An 11,842-nucleotide genomic window follows, 5' to 3' on the forward strand; every position below is an offset into this window, starting at 1 on the left:
AAGACCCACAAATGCTGATGGCAGGACCACAGAAAAAGGGTGAGGGAGGGCATCTGGGAGGGCTGGCTGAAATGGATCTTGAAATACAGGATTTGGCTGCCATGACCAGGGAGGGCCTTTTGTGCCAGAAGAAAAGCAAAGGAAAGAGTAAAACAGCCGGGAAATGCAAGGAACTTTCAGGAAGATGATACTGTCTCACAGGCACAGGGGGGTAGGGGTGGGGAGGGGGCCTAACATTTCAGATGCTAACAAATAAAGAAATGTATTCCCACCTGGAGCTGGAGGATGTAGATGGACATTCAATTCTGAAAGAGGAAAAAAAAGGTTAGACCGGGTTCAAGACCAGCCAGGAAATATGAAGCTGTTTTATCCAGTAACATCAGCCGACCTTTAATTGGCCGTTCCTGTGTTCCAATCATTGTCCTTGGTTTCCCTCGCCACAGCCCTTGGAAGGAGAAATTATAACAGAGCTCTCTTCTCCTTCCATCCCCCAAGGTTGCCAGGTGGGAGGAGAGGACACAGGCCACGGAGAGCTCCTGGAATGTACGTGACCCCTGATGGGTGGGAACAAGGTCAGACTCAAGAAGTCTGACTCTGAGACTGTGACCCGCACACAGTACTGATAGCACCTTGGAACGTCACTTACCTGTCACTGTGCACGTGACTTAACGCATGTGCCTCCCTTTCTGTACCTTCGAGAAAACGTTACTCATTTACGGTTTGCGCCAGGCGCTAACTGGGAGCTGCTGTGTGGTGAGTATGGCATTGTGTTAGCTGATCGTGGCCCTGCTCGTCAGAAAGCAGCTAACGAGCTGTCAACATTTAAAATTTAAAAAGGAATTCAGTGATAGCTGACATACAATGTTATATTAGTTGTAGTGCCTTATGCTAATTGTCTCCAGGAAAGCGAAGCTTTCAATGGCCCTGGAAGGTCCGTCTTATTATCTGTTGCATTTAAACTTTTTTTAAAAATATATTTGATTGATTTTTTACAGAGAGGAAGGGAGAGGGATAGAGAGTCAGAAACATCGATGAGAGACATCAGCTGCCTTCTGCACACTCCCCACTGGGGATGTGCCCGCAACCAAGGTACATGCCTTGACCAGAATCAAACCCGGTACCCTTCAGTCCGCAGGCTGACGCTCTATCCACTGAGCCACACCAGTCAGGGCTTATTATCTGTTGCATTTAGAGGTGATGTGTTGTTAACGGTGATCTCCAGTTTGTAAACGCGGAAAGGGAGGCTCAGAGAGGGAAGTCACTTGTTCAAAGCCACCGGACTCGGAAGCAGTCCAGGTCCTCAGACTCCAGAAACTGAGCCTCTAAAACAGTGGTTCTCAACTTTGGCTGCACATGAGAGTCACCTGGGAATCTTTTTAAAATCCTGATTTCTGGGCCTCATCCTCCTGAAATTCTGTTTCTTTGTGATGGGGAGGGGGCCACAACATTAGTAACAAAGAAACGGAATTTCCGGAGGATAAGGCCCAGAAATCAGGATTTTAAAAAGATTCCCAGGTGATTCTCATGTGCAGCCAAGGTTGAGAACCACTGCCCTAAAATAACCCTCCCTTTGAGGGGGCGCTGTTTCTCACCCCCAAACTCTTTTTTTTTAATCCTCATCGGAGAATACGTTTTTATTGATTTTAGAAAGAGAGGAGGAGGGAGAGAGAGAGAGAAACATTGATGGGTTGTCTTCCCCACACCCAAGTGGGAATCAAACCTGAAGCTTTGGCTGTATGGGACGATGCTGCAAACAACTGAGCCGCCGCCGGCCAGGGCCCAGAAGCTCTTCTAAAGAGGTGCTGCCACCAGGCGGGGCCTCCCCCTGCGCAGGGCAGGGTCGCGCTGTGTTGTAAGCACCGGCTGTCCCCGGATGAGTGTCCTGCTTTGTCTAGTCACCGAGGCTAATCCTTAAAACCTCTTATCTCTCCTCTCCTTACGCCCCACAGCCGGCTCCTCATGTCACAGGTGAAAGGACACAGAGATGCTCTCCCTGAAACACTGTCCGCTCGGTGACAATGCGTGCAGCCCGGACTCCTCCGTCTCCCTTTCTTCCTTCCCTCCCCCTCCTCCCTCTCCCCCTCCCCCTTCTCCTGCCTCCTCCTCCAGTTAATGACCACGAAGCAGCACCATCCCCAATACTGACTGAGGACTTAGTGTGTCCAATGTGTTCTGAGACAGAGGACACAAAAGTCCCCCCCCCCGCCCCCAAAAAAGCGCCACGCTGTCATTCTGCTGCGGACTGAACAACCTCACAGGATCACCACCTCAGACGAGAGCCCTCGGAGATCTCGAGGAAACAAGATAAGGCAAGTCCACTTCAGAACTTCGCCTGAAGGCAGTCAAAGACAAGGTCACCATGTCCCAAATGACCGAACGCATGAGTGATGGCACTTCTTTGCCCAGGACGCCTTTCTCCTCCTCCTTGCCCTTCTCCGTAGAGACCCCGTGAGCTACCCCTTTCTGACAACATCCACTGTTGAGTGGACCCGTCTTCCTTAATCCCCCCGAAACCTCCCAACCAGAGCCCAAAGCCTAGAACAGCTTCTGACGCCGTCCTGCTTAGAACCCCCAGGTGCCCCATGGCACCCCAAGGTGCGTGGTCCTCTTGGCTCCAGCGAGTGATACACCAACTTGTGCAGCTCCCACCGGCTCCCCGGGGGCTTGAGCTGCAGGCGTCCACAGCTCCCAGGGCCTCACCCACCTTTTCTACCTTAACCCTTAGGAGGACTATGAGAGGCAACGATCGCGTCCTCTCTGTTGCATTTGTTTTCGAGGGTTGCGGGGGGGGGGGGGGGCGGGGGGGGGAGGCAAGTCACACAGCTCAAACTTCACACAAGTTATAAGAGGAAAACCATAAAAATCCTCCCGGCTTCACTACCCTGTCCCCCTCTCCACAGATAACGGTGTTGTCATTCCTGTGACCTGCAGAGTCACCTTATGAATATTCAAGGCAAGTATTTTTTTAAATTGATTTGAGAGAGAGAGAGAGAAGGAGGAGGAGAGAGCAACATCATCAGCTGTTCCCACTCATTACACCTTCATCGGTTGCTTCTTGTAGGTGCCCTGACCCGGAATTGAACCCACAACCTTGGCGTATTGGGGCGATGCTCTCAACAACGGGAGCTGTCCGGCCAGGGCTCAAGGGCAAGTATTAACAGCCTTTCACGCTTTTCTACACAAAGGATAGCCTAGCCTTCGTACGGTTTATTTTGAACCTTGTTCCCTTAACCAAAGATCTTAGCAATCCCTCGTAAGCTTCCTCTTTCTCTCCTTTTTTGAATCGTGGCAAGAGCTCTTGACAAGAGCGCTGCCTCCTTAGGGAATGTTGACATGCCCAGGATGGCATCGCTGACTCCAGGCATCGCGACCTGCACAGCAGGTCTGTGGGACTTACTCCTCTTGGGTGACTGAAACGCTCTACTCCTGGAACGACTAACTCCCCATCGGCCTTCTCCCGGCCCCGGGCGATCACTGTTCTACTCTCTCTGCCTGTGGGTTTGACTACGTTAGATCCTTCAGAGAAGTAGAGTCAGGCAGGCAGCCTGTGTCCCTCTGTAACTGGCTGATTTCACTTGCCATAACGTCCCTGGGTTCATCCACGCTGAAGGAAGGCGGGATTTAGGAGCTCCCTCTTTCTTAACAGCGCTTGCCATTCTCTGGATGGAAAGACTGAGGCGTCAGGAGAGGCCGAGTGACTTGCCCGTGAGCACCCAACCAGCAAGAGGAAGAGCAGGGATTTGAACTCGGGGCTCTCCAAATCCTCCGCTCTGCACCAAGCATTGTGCTGCATTTAAATGACGTCGGGCGCCCCTGCCGGGTGGCTCAGTAGTTGGAGAGTGGTACCATGCACCCGAAGGGTTTCAGGTTCCATTCTGGGTTCAGGGCACATACCTAGGGTTCGGGTTCCATCCCGGGTTGGAGCTTGTGCGAGAGGCAATCGATCAATGTTTCTCTTTCACATCGTTGTTTCTCCCTCTCTCTCTAAAAATTAATATAAATATATCCTCGGGTAAGGATTGACCACAACAAGAATAAATAAATAAAATAAAAGATATCAGGGACAATGGATAGTTGCTGTTTCCTGCCCGTCTCACCCCAAACCACCGCCTCCTAGGTCTCCCCTTCCTCCTGCTCCCCTCCTCCCCTGCCCATGCCATCTCACCTGCTTGCAGCCCACACATACAGAGCACCAGGGACACCCAGCCTGCCAGCTTTCTCATCACCTCCATCGACCTGCAGGTGGCCTGCCCCGGCACAGGTTGCCTCTGACTTTATACTCCCCAGTGCCCGCCCCTCCTACTCGAGCTGCTCCAGCTGCTCCGGGGCACACAGACTTACTCCAGAGCACCGTGTGCCCTGCCCTGAACCTCAGGGCGCACGCAAAGATCAGGAACATCCCTCTCAGAAGCGTGGCCCCAGACCAGCTCCATCCCCCTCACCGGCAAGCTGGTTGGCAACGCAAATCCTCAGGCGCCACTCCAGACTCTGAAGCTCTGGGGAAGGGACCCAGGGCCTGGGTTGTATGTAACATGCCCTCCAGGTGAGCCCAGTGGTTGCTAAAGTCTGAGCACCATCGCTCTGGCTTAATACTTTCATATCCACCTCATCTCATTTACTCCCTTCCTTATTTTTTTTTAAATGAAAGTCCACCCTGGCTGGTGGCTCAGTTGGTTGAGCACCTTCCTGTCACCAAAAGGTTGTGGGTTCAGTTCCTCATCAGGACACATACCCAGGTTGCGGGTATGAGCCCCGGTTGGGTGGGTACGGGAGGCAACCAATCAATGTTTCTCTCCCTCTCTCTCTCTCTCCCTTCCTCTCTCTCTAAAATCAATGGAAACGTATCTTGAGGTGAGGATTTTAAAAAATGAAAGGGAGGGAGGGAGAGAGGGAGGGAAGGAAAGAAAGAAAGTCCAGTGAGAAAGCCAAAGCCAGTGTAGCCTCCTGGATAAGTAAGGTCAGAACGGCCAAGCATCATGGCTGTGGTCTGCCAGTATGTGGGAAGGACAGAGGGATCTGGGAGCGCAGAAGAGGAAAGAGCACTTTATGAGAGAGAAGAGGTTGGGAGAGTGAGAACCAATAAAGAGGCAGGTGTTCTAGTCGCCCCCCCTCCCACCATCCCCTCCACCCCCGACAGAGGGCAACCCAAGATGAGGAACAGACCGCCCTGGAGACCAAGCGTCATGAGAAGGGAAGGGACTGACTCATCCTTTAGCATCCGTCTGTGCTGACATCCGTCTGTTATGCACATTTGTAAACATACAGGGACAGGTACTGCTTCTACACATATTTGCCTTTTCCAAACAGAGAGGAGAGACGTGGAGAAACCCTGATAAAGGCACAGGCACTGGAGACACCGAGCTTCTCCTGTCTGACACGCAAGCTGTGGCTTTTTGCTGTTTTGCTGAAATGATGGATAGTGACACAGCGTCTGTCCTCTTCGCAGGTCATGAGGCCACCTGTCAATCAATCACGAGTAGGCAACATGGGTCGGCATCCCTGCATCCCCTGCGAGCGCTGGGAGAAGTCCCCCCTACGACTCTAAGACCTGGGCATCGAATTCCTTGTTTGAAATCTGGGGAAACGGAGGCTCAGAGAGCCTCCATCGCCTGTCAGAACAGAAGCGGCGACCTGATGTCAAGCCTTCTTGCGCCTCCTCGCCCCGTTGTCACGGGGGCCTCACAGGCCAAGAGCCTTCAGCGGAAGCCGGTCCCTCCACAGTCACAGGTTCAAGGCCCACTCTTGCCTGGTCCCCAAGGCAGACCTGACCTCGTTTCTGACACCTGCCAGCTGAGTGACTCTGCAAAAGTGACTTTTGTTTTCCAAGCCTGCAGCCACATGTCTCAAAATGTTTGGGCTACATGCATTGATTGGAGAGCTCGGCAAATATTCTTTCTTCCCTTTCTTTCTTCCTTTCGAGTTAATTCCACTTAATTATTTTCCATCCTGCCACAGTCTCCAATCCACAGCTAGCATTATCAGGACACATACAAACAAATTCAGTGGGAATGTGAGTCCAGTTTTCCCATATTTCTTAATTTGATAAGCTGTCGTTATTTATTAGGGAAGATAGGGCATCTTTGATTTCTCTCTGTCTTTCTCTTTGGTGCATTTTACAAAATGTTCTTAATTCTACTTGTAATGTCTCCCAAAGAGGATGGGAAGTTGTATTCCCAAGTATTCATGGTTTACGGGGGTGGCGCTGAATGCGTGCCAAGTTGCTGAGGCACGTTCTAGAGATTCACCCACCCCACACCCCAGAGGCATGGCCAGGACACTCCGAGCCCAGCACACCCTACCCACTGAAGGGCCGCCGTGAATGTTAGCAAGAACCCATTATTCCTTCTTTGCTTAACTGAACAGTCATTACATCTCCAGGCACGCAACCAACTGTGATCAAATATTTCTCAGAACTGAAGTTGGTGTCCAGCCAATGGTGTTGGGAGGGCTGGGTGAGGATGAAAGAAAAATCTCCCGAAGTCATAAACCAAGATGGGCTTGGACTCCAGAGCTTCCCTGAGAACAGCACTCATCACAGGCAACTGGAGAGAAATGACCAGTGATTACAAGCAGAGCGGGAGCTATGTGGGGCTCGGTTTTATCCTCTGCAAAAATGAAAAGACAGAGGAGAGGGGAGAGGTGGGGGTGGAGGTGGAAGAAGGTCCTGGGGGGGATAAATGCTGATAGAAAAATAAACTAAAGAAAAGAAAGATAGATAGCGCTGGGTATGGATTCAGAATGTCAGCTGGCAATGCCAGCTCTGAAACCAGTGGGAAATACATGAGCATCGATATCCAATAGACTAACTTTAAAATCCTAGATTTCCTGCTGATTCGTTGGGAACATTAGCTCAATAACTTGCCCACTATTTTTTTACGGGGGGTAGTTTGATATCTATGCTTCATAGATGCACAGCACAAGATGAACACCAAGCATTCAAGCTTCACTGGTATTTTGTTGCTTTCAAAAGCTGAGTACTGCCCTAGCCAGTTTAGATCAGTGGATAGAGTGTCGGCCTGCAAACTGAAAGGTCCCAGGTTTGATTCCCATCAAGGGCATACACCTGGGTTGCGGGCTCGATCCCCATTAGGGAATGTACAGGAGGCAGCCAATCAATGATTCTCTCTCATCATTGATGTTTCTATCTCTCTTTCCCTCTCCCTTCCTCACTAACATCAATAAAAAAAAATTTTTTTAAACTGAATACTTGTAGATAAGATACATAAATCTCCCTGAAATCCTATGTATTCATCTGTTAGGGCTGTCATAACAGAATGTTACAGGCTGTGAGGCTTGAACAATAGGCATTAATATTTCACAGTTCTGGAGGCTAAAAGTTCATGATCAAAGTGCCAGAATATTGTCTGGTGCAGGCTCTCTTCCTGGCTTGTAGACGACCACCTTCTTGTAGTGTCCTCTGTGCTCATATGGAGAGAGAGGGAGTTACCTCTGTTGTCTCTTCAGGGGGTTATGGTGTCAATATATGAACTGGGTGAGGTGACACAGTTCTACCCATAACACCCTGACTCGTCTCTGCTGAATGAGAGTGTTGGTCTCAGCCTTGTTTGCGTGTTGGGAAGATCTGAGATCACCGGCATGAATTGAGAGTCAACATATAAAAAGCAAAGATGTCTCGATTCTTGGAAAAGTTAAACCATATGCACATCTAGACAACTAGTCCTTAATTTTAATCTATCGCTCACGGAGTTGAGGGTTTCAAGAGAGAGAGCTAGAGACGTGGCAATTCACTGGCACACAGAGAGGCGGTGACAAGAAAGTGGACGAGCATTTTAAGAGTCAGGAATGCCCGGGTTTGAATTGAATGCCCACCTCTTTCTCTCTGTGAGACTCTGGGCAGCTGGCTTAACCTCATTCGAGCTTGCTTTTCTCATCTATAAACCTGGAGTCATCAACATACTCTTCATTGCCCTGGCCGGGGGTGGCGCAGTTGGTTGGAACGTTGTCCCGTGCACCAAAAGGTCACAGGTTCCATTCCTGGTCAGGGCACAGACCTAGGGTTTGATCCCCAGTCGGGGCATGTATCTTTCATCGATGTTTCTCTCTCTCTCTCTCTCCCTCCCTAAAAATTAATGAAAACATATTTTTGGGTGAGGATTTTTGAAAATACCCTTTATCTTCCCACCAAACCTGCTCATCCCGCCATCTCTTCTCAGTACCATTCAGCCAGATGCATGGGTCACACCAGAGTCACCCTTGGTTCCTCCCTCCTACCCTGTATCCAGTGCACCAGCCAATCCTACCCACTTCACCATGGAACTATGTCCTGGATCCAGCTGCTTCCCTTTTTTGCCAACGCTACCTCTCTAATGCAACCACCACCCTTCTCCCACGTGCCAGGACCCCTGCCCAACCAGCCTTCTCCCCGAGCCGCCCCCCAGCACTCTTGGCCTTTGCCTCCCTTCATTCATTCTCTCCACACGTAGCTGGAGCGAGATCGTGTTGCTGCTGTGGTGAGAACCCCAGACAGCCTTCCACGACTCTTAGGGAAAGCGCCAAAGCCCCTACTTGACTTGACCTCTGACGTTCCCCATCCCTCACTCAACCCAAGCGCCCCTCCTCCCCCCAAATACAATGCCTTCTCAGGGCATCCACATCCGTGTGTCTGTCTGCCAGAAACACTACCCCAGGACACCTCAGGCAGGACCCCCTCCGCGCTTGTTTCAGGTCTCCGGGATTCAATGCCACCGGCTCAGAGACCCTCCTCAGCCACTCTCTGTAAAGCAGGCGCTCCCACAACCCCTCCCTGCCCCGGACCCTGACTTAGGATTTGACACTGCAGTCGTCTGTCCCTGACGTAATTCTCCACATTCACACCTGTGTCCCACGTCCCTGTCTATGAATGTGTGTGTGTGTGCTTGTTTATGCTCTTCCTCCCCGACTAGGCTGCAGACTCTGAAGGCGAGGACTTCCTCGTGTTCATTGCTATCTCAGGAAAATAAAGAGGGGGCTGACAGACAGCCATGGTCAGTAGCCACTGGATGGGACATTGGCCCATGATAGGCCTCCCTCGTAGGCCTGGTGTGAGGGTTTATGAGACAATGTGGTGAAGCAGCCAGGGCAAAATGTGGTGCAAGATAAGCAGTCTTTTTTTAAAAATATATTTTTATTGATTTCAGAGAGGAAGGAAGAGGGAGAGAGAGGTAGAAACATCAATGATGAGAGAGAATCATTGATGGGCTGCCTCCTGCACACCCCCTCCTGGGGATCGACCCCGCAACCCAGGCGTGTGCCCTGACTGGGAATCGAACTGTGACCTCCTGGTTCATAGGTCGATGCTCAACCACTGAGCCACGCCAGCCAGGCAAGATAAGCAGTCTTTTTTTTTATTTTTTTAAATATATTTTATTGATTTTTTTACAGAGAGGAAGGGAGAGAGATAGAGAGTTAGAAACATCGATGAGAGAGAAACATCGATCATCTGCCTCCTGCATACCCGCTACTGGGGATGTGCCCACAACCCAGGTACATGCCCTTGACCGGAATCGAACCTGGGACCCTTCAGTCCTCAGGCCGACGCTCTATCCACTGAGCCAAAAAGGTTTCGGCAAGATGAGCAGTCTTAACGGTGGTCACTGTTATTGTCGTCAGTCTGCGGACTGCGACTCGCTTTGTCATCATCGGAAAGTCACTGCTGGCGCTGGGAGGCAGACAGGAGGTGGGATGACTTTCTAAGTCTTTCCCAGGGCCAGTCACAGGAACCGTTCCCAAGACACTCAGAACAAAGGACTTAGGTTTGTGTGAGAAACTAGCATTTCTGGTTCTGAAGATGTGAGAGCCAGTTTGGGCCTTGCTGATGGCAACACTAAAATTGTCCAGTGAATCTCTCTGGCACTTTGCAAAAGGCAAAGATTGCCTTGCGTGGGGCCCAATGGCATTTTTTAGCATGCCTGCATGTCCTCGTGTTTCTTGCGTGTGTGGGACACTGCATGAAAAAATATATATGTATTGGGGGGAAGGGGGAGAGGCTGTTTAGTTTGACGGCAAATACTGTGAACCCTCAAGTCCTATTCATCTGAGTTTGATTCTCACGTCTGCCCCCAAAAAAACCATCAGCATAATTGATTTTTAAAATTTTTTTTATTGATTTCATAGAGGAAAGGAGAGGGAGAGATAGATAGAAACATCAATGATGAGAAAGAATCATTGATCGGCTGGCCTCCTAATGGGGATCAAGCCCATAACCCCGGCATGTGCCCTTGACCAAAATCAAACCCAGGACCCTTCAGTCTGCAGGCTAACGCTCTATCCACTGAGCCAAACCAGCTAAGGTATCATAGTTTATTTTAATGTTAAGAATGTTATTCCTGAATAAAGAGAGATTCAAGATGGCGGCAGTATAGGCAGATGCATCCCAGGTCTTGTCACAGAGCAAATGGAGTAAGCAGCTGAAACTAATAACACCCACCCCAAATTGGTGAAATTACTCAGCTGGTGAGACAGTTTACAGCCGGGAAGGGCAGAGCTCCCCTGGAAAGGTAAAAAAAACAGGGATCTGGGCAGGAAAGTTTGCCAGACCTCTGAGCCCAGAGGGCCAGAGGGAGACCGCGTGGCAGACAGCCGCGTCTCTTGGGACAGGCACAGCCACTGACTGGGGAAAGGAGATCCGTGGGACTGTTGGCGCCGGGGGATTTGAGATCTGGGTTCTGTAATTACGGAGGACTGAGCCTAAAAGGGGCAGCATGAAGAGCTGACCAGACCATGCAGTGCCGGTAAGGGAGGAGCTTACAGAGACTCAGCCTTCCCCGTTTCCACTGCTGGCATTTGTTTGTTTGTTTTCACTGAACCATGTTCATAGGACATTTCAGATACAGACACTCACCTGTGCTGAAGAGAGGGAGAAGGTGCAGACGAGTGGAATCTGGGGAGAGGCTGCGGAGAGAAGGGGAGCCAGGAGAGGTAGCAGCAAATTGAGTGCTGAGTCACCCCTGAGCCCAGAACTGGGGCAGCCATTCTCTCCGGAGGTTAGGATTCCTCCCTCCAGCCCCCAGGCAAGGAGCACATCCACACCTAGATTCCTCCTAAACGAGATGAAGGATTAAAATGATCTGATTAGGAGAGAACCAAGATGGCGGCATAGGTTAACGCCGGAGTTTGCTGCTTTGAACAACTACTTCAAAAGTGAAACTAAAAGACAGAAGGGACATCACCCAGAACCACAGGAACGCTGGCTGAGTGGAAGTCCTACAACTAGGAGGAAAGAGAAACGCACTCAGAGGAGGCGCAGTGCTGAAGTCAAATTCTGAGGCGTGGAGTGCGCCAAGCGGGCTGGCGGCGGAGGGCGCGGTTGGCATTTTCAATCGGGAGGGAGTCGCAGACTCTGAGCTCCAGATACAGGCGAGTCTTTAGGGACCCAGACTCAAACGGGAGAAGTGGGACTGTCTGGCTTCGGTCAGAGCGAGTGCAGCTTTCTCTCCAAGGTTTGCAGCCGTTGCTGGGACTCAGAGAGGCAGAGCCCCTGGGGACAGGACTGAGAGCCGCCATAACTGCTCTCTCCGGCCCACCCTATTGATCCTGTGTGACCCGCCCTGCCCAAGCCCTGCACAGAGGCCTTTGCCGGATAGCCTCAGGCAAAGGCTAGATTAGCACCTCCCTAGAGGACAGAAGTTCTCTCACTGCAGACACAGCTGATTCTCATAGCCACTTGGCCTGGAGGTCAAACCCTCCCTGGAATTAGCTACAACAATCAAGATTTAACTATAGGACTGCAAACAAAGACCACTAGGGGGTGCACCAAGGAAGCATACCCATACGACTGTCAGCTGATTTCTCAACAGAAACTTTGCAGGCCAGAAGGGAGTGGCAAGAAATATTCAAAATGATG

Source organism: Myotis nattereri (genome assembly GCF_964212035.1).
Source record: "Myotis nattereri genome assembly, chromosome: 15".
NCBI lineage: Eukaryota > Metazoa > Chordata > Mammalia > Chiroptera > Vespertilionidae > Myotis > Myotis nattereri.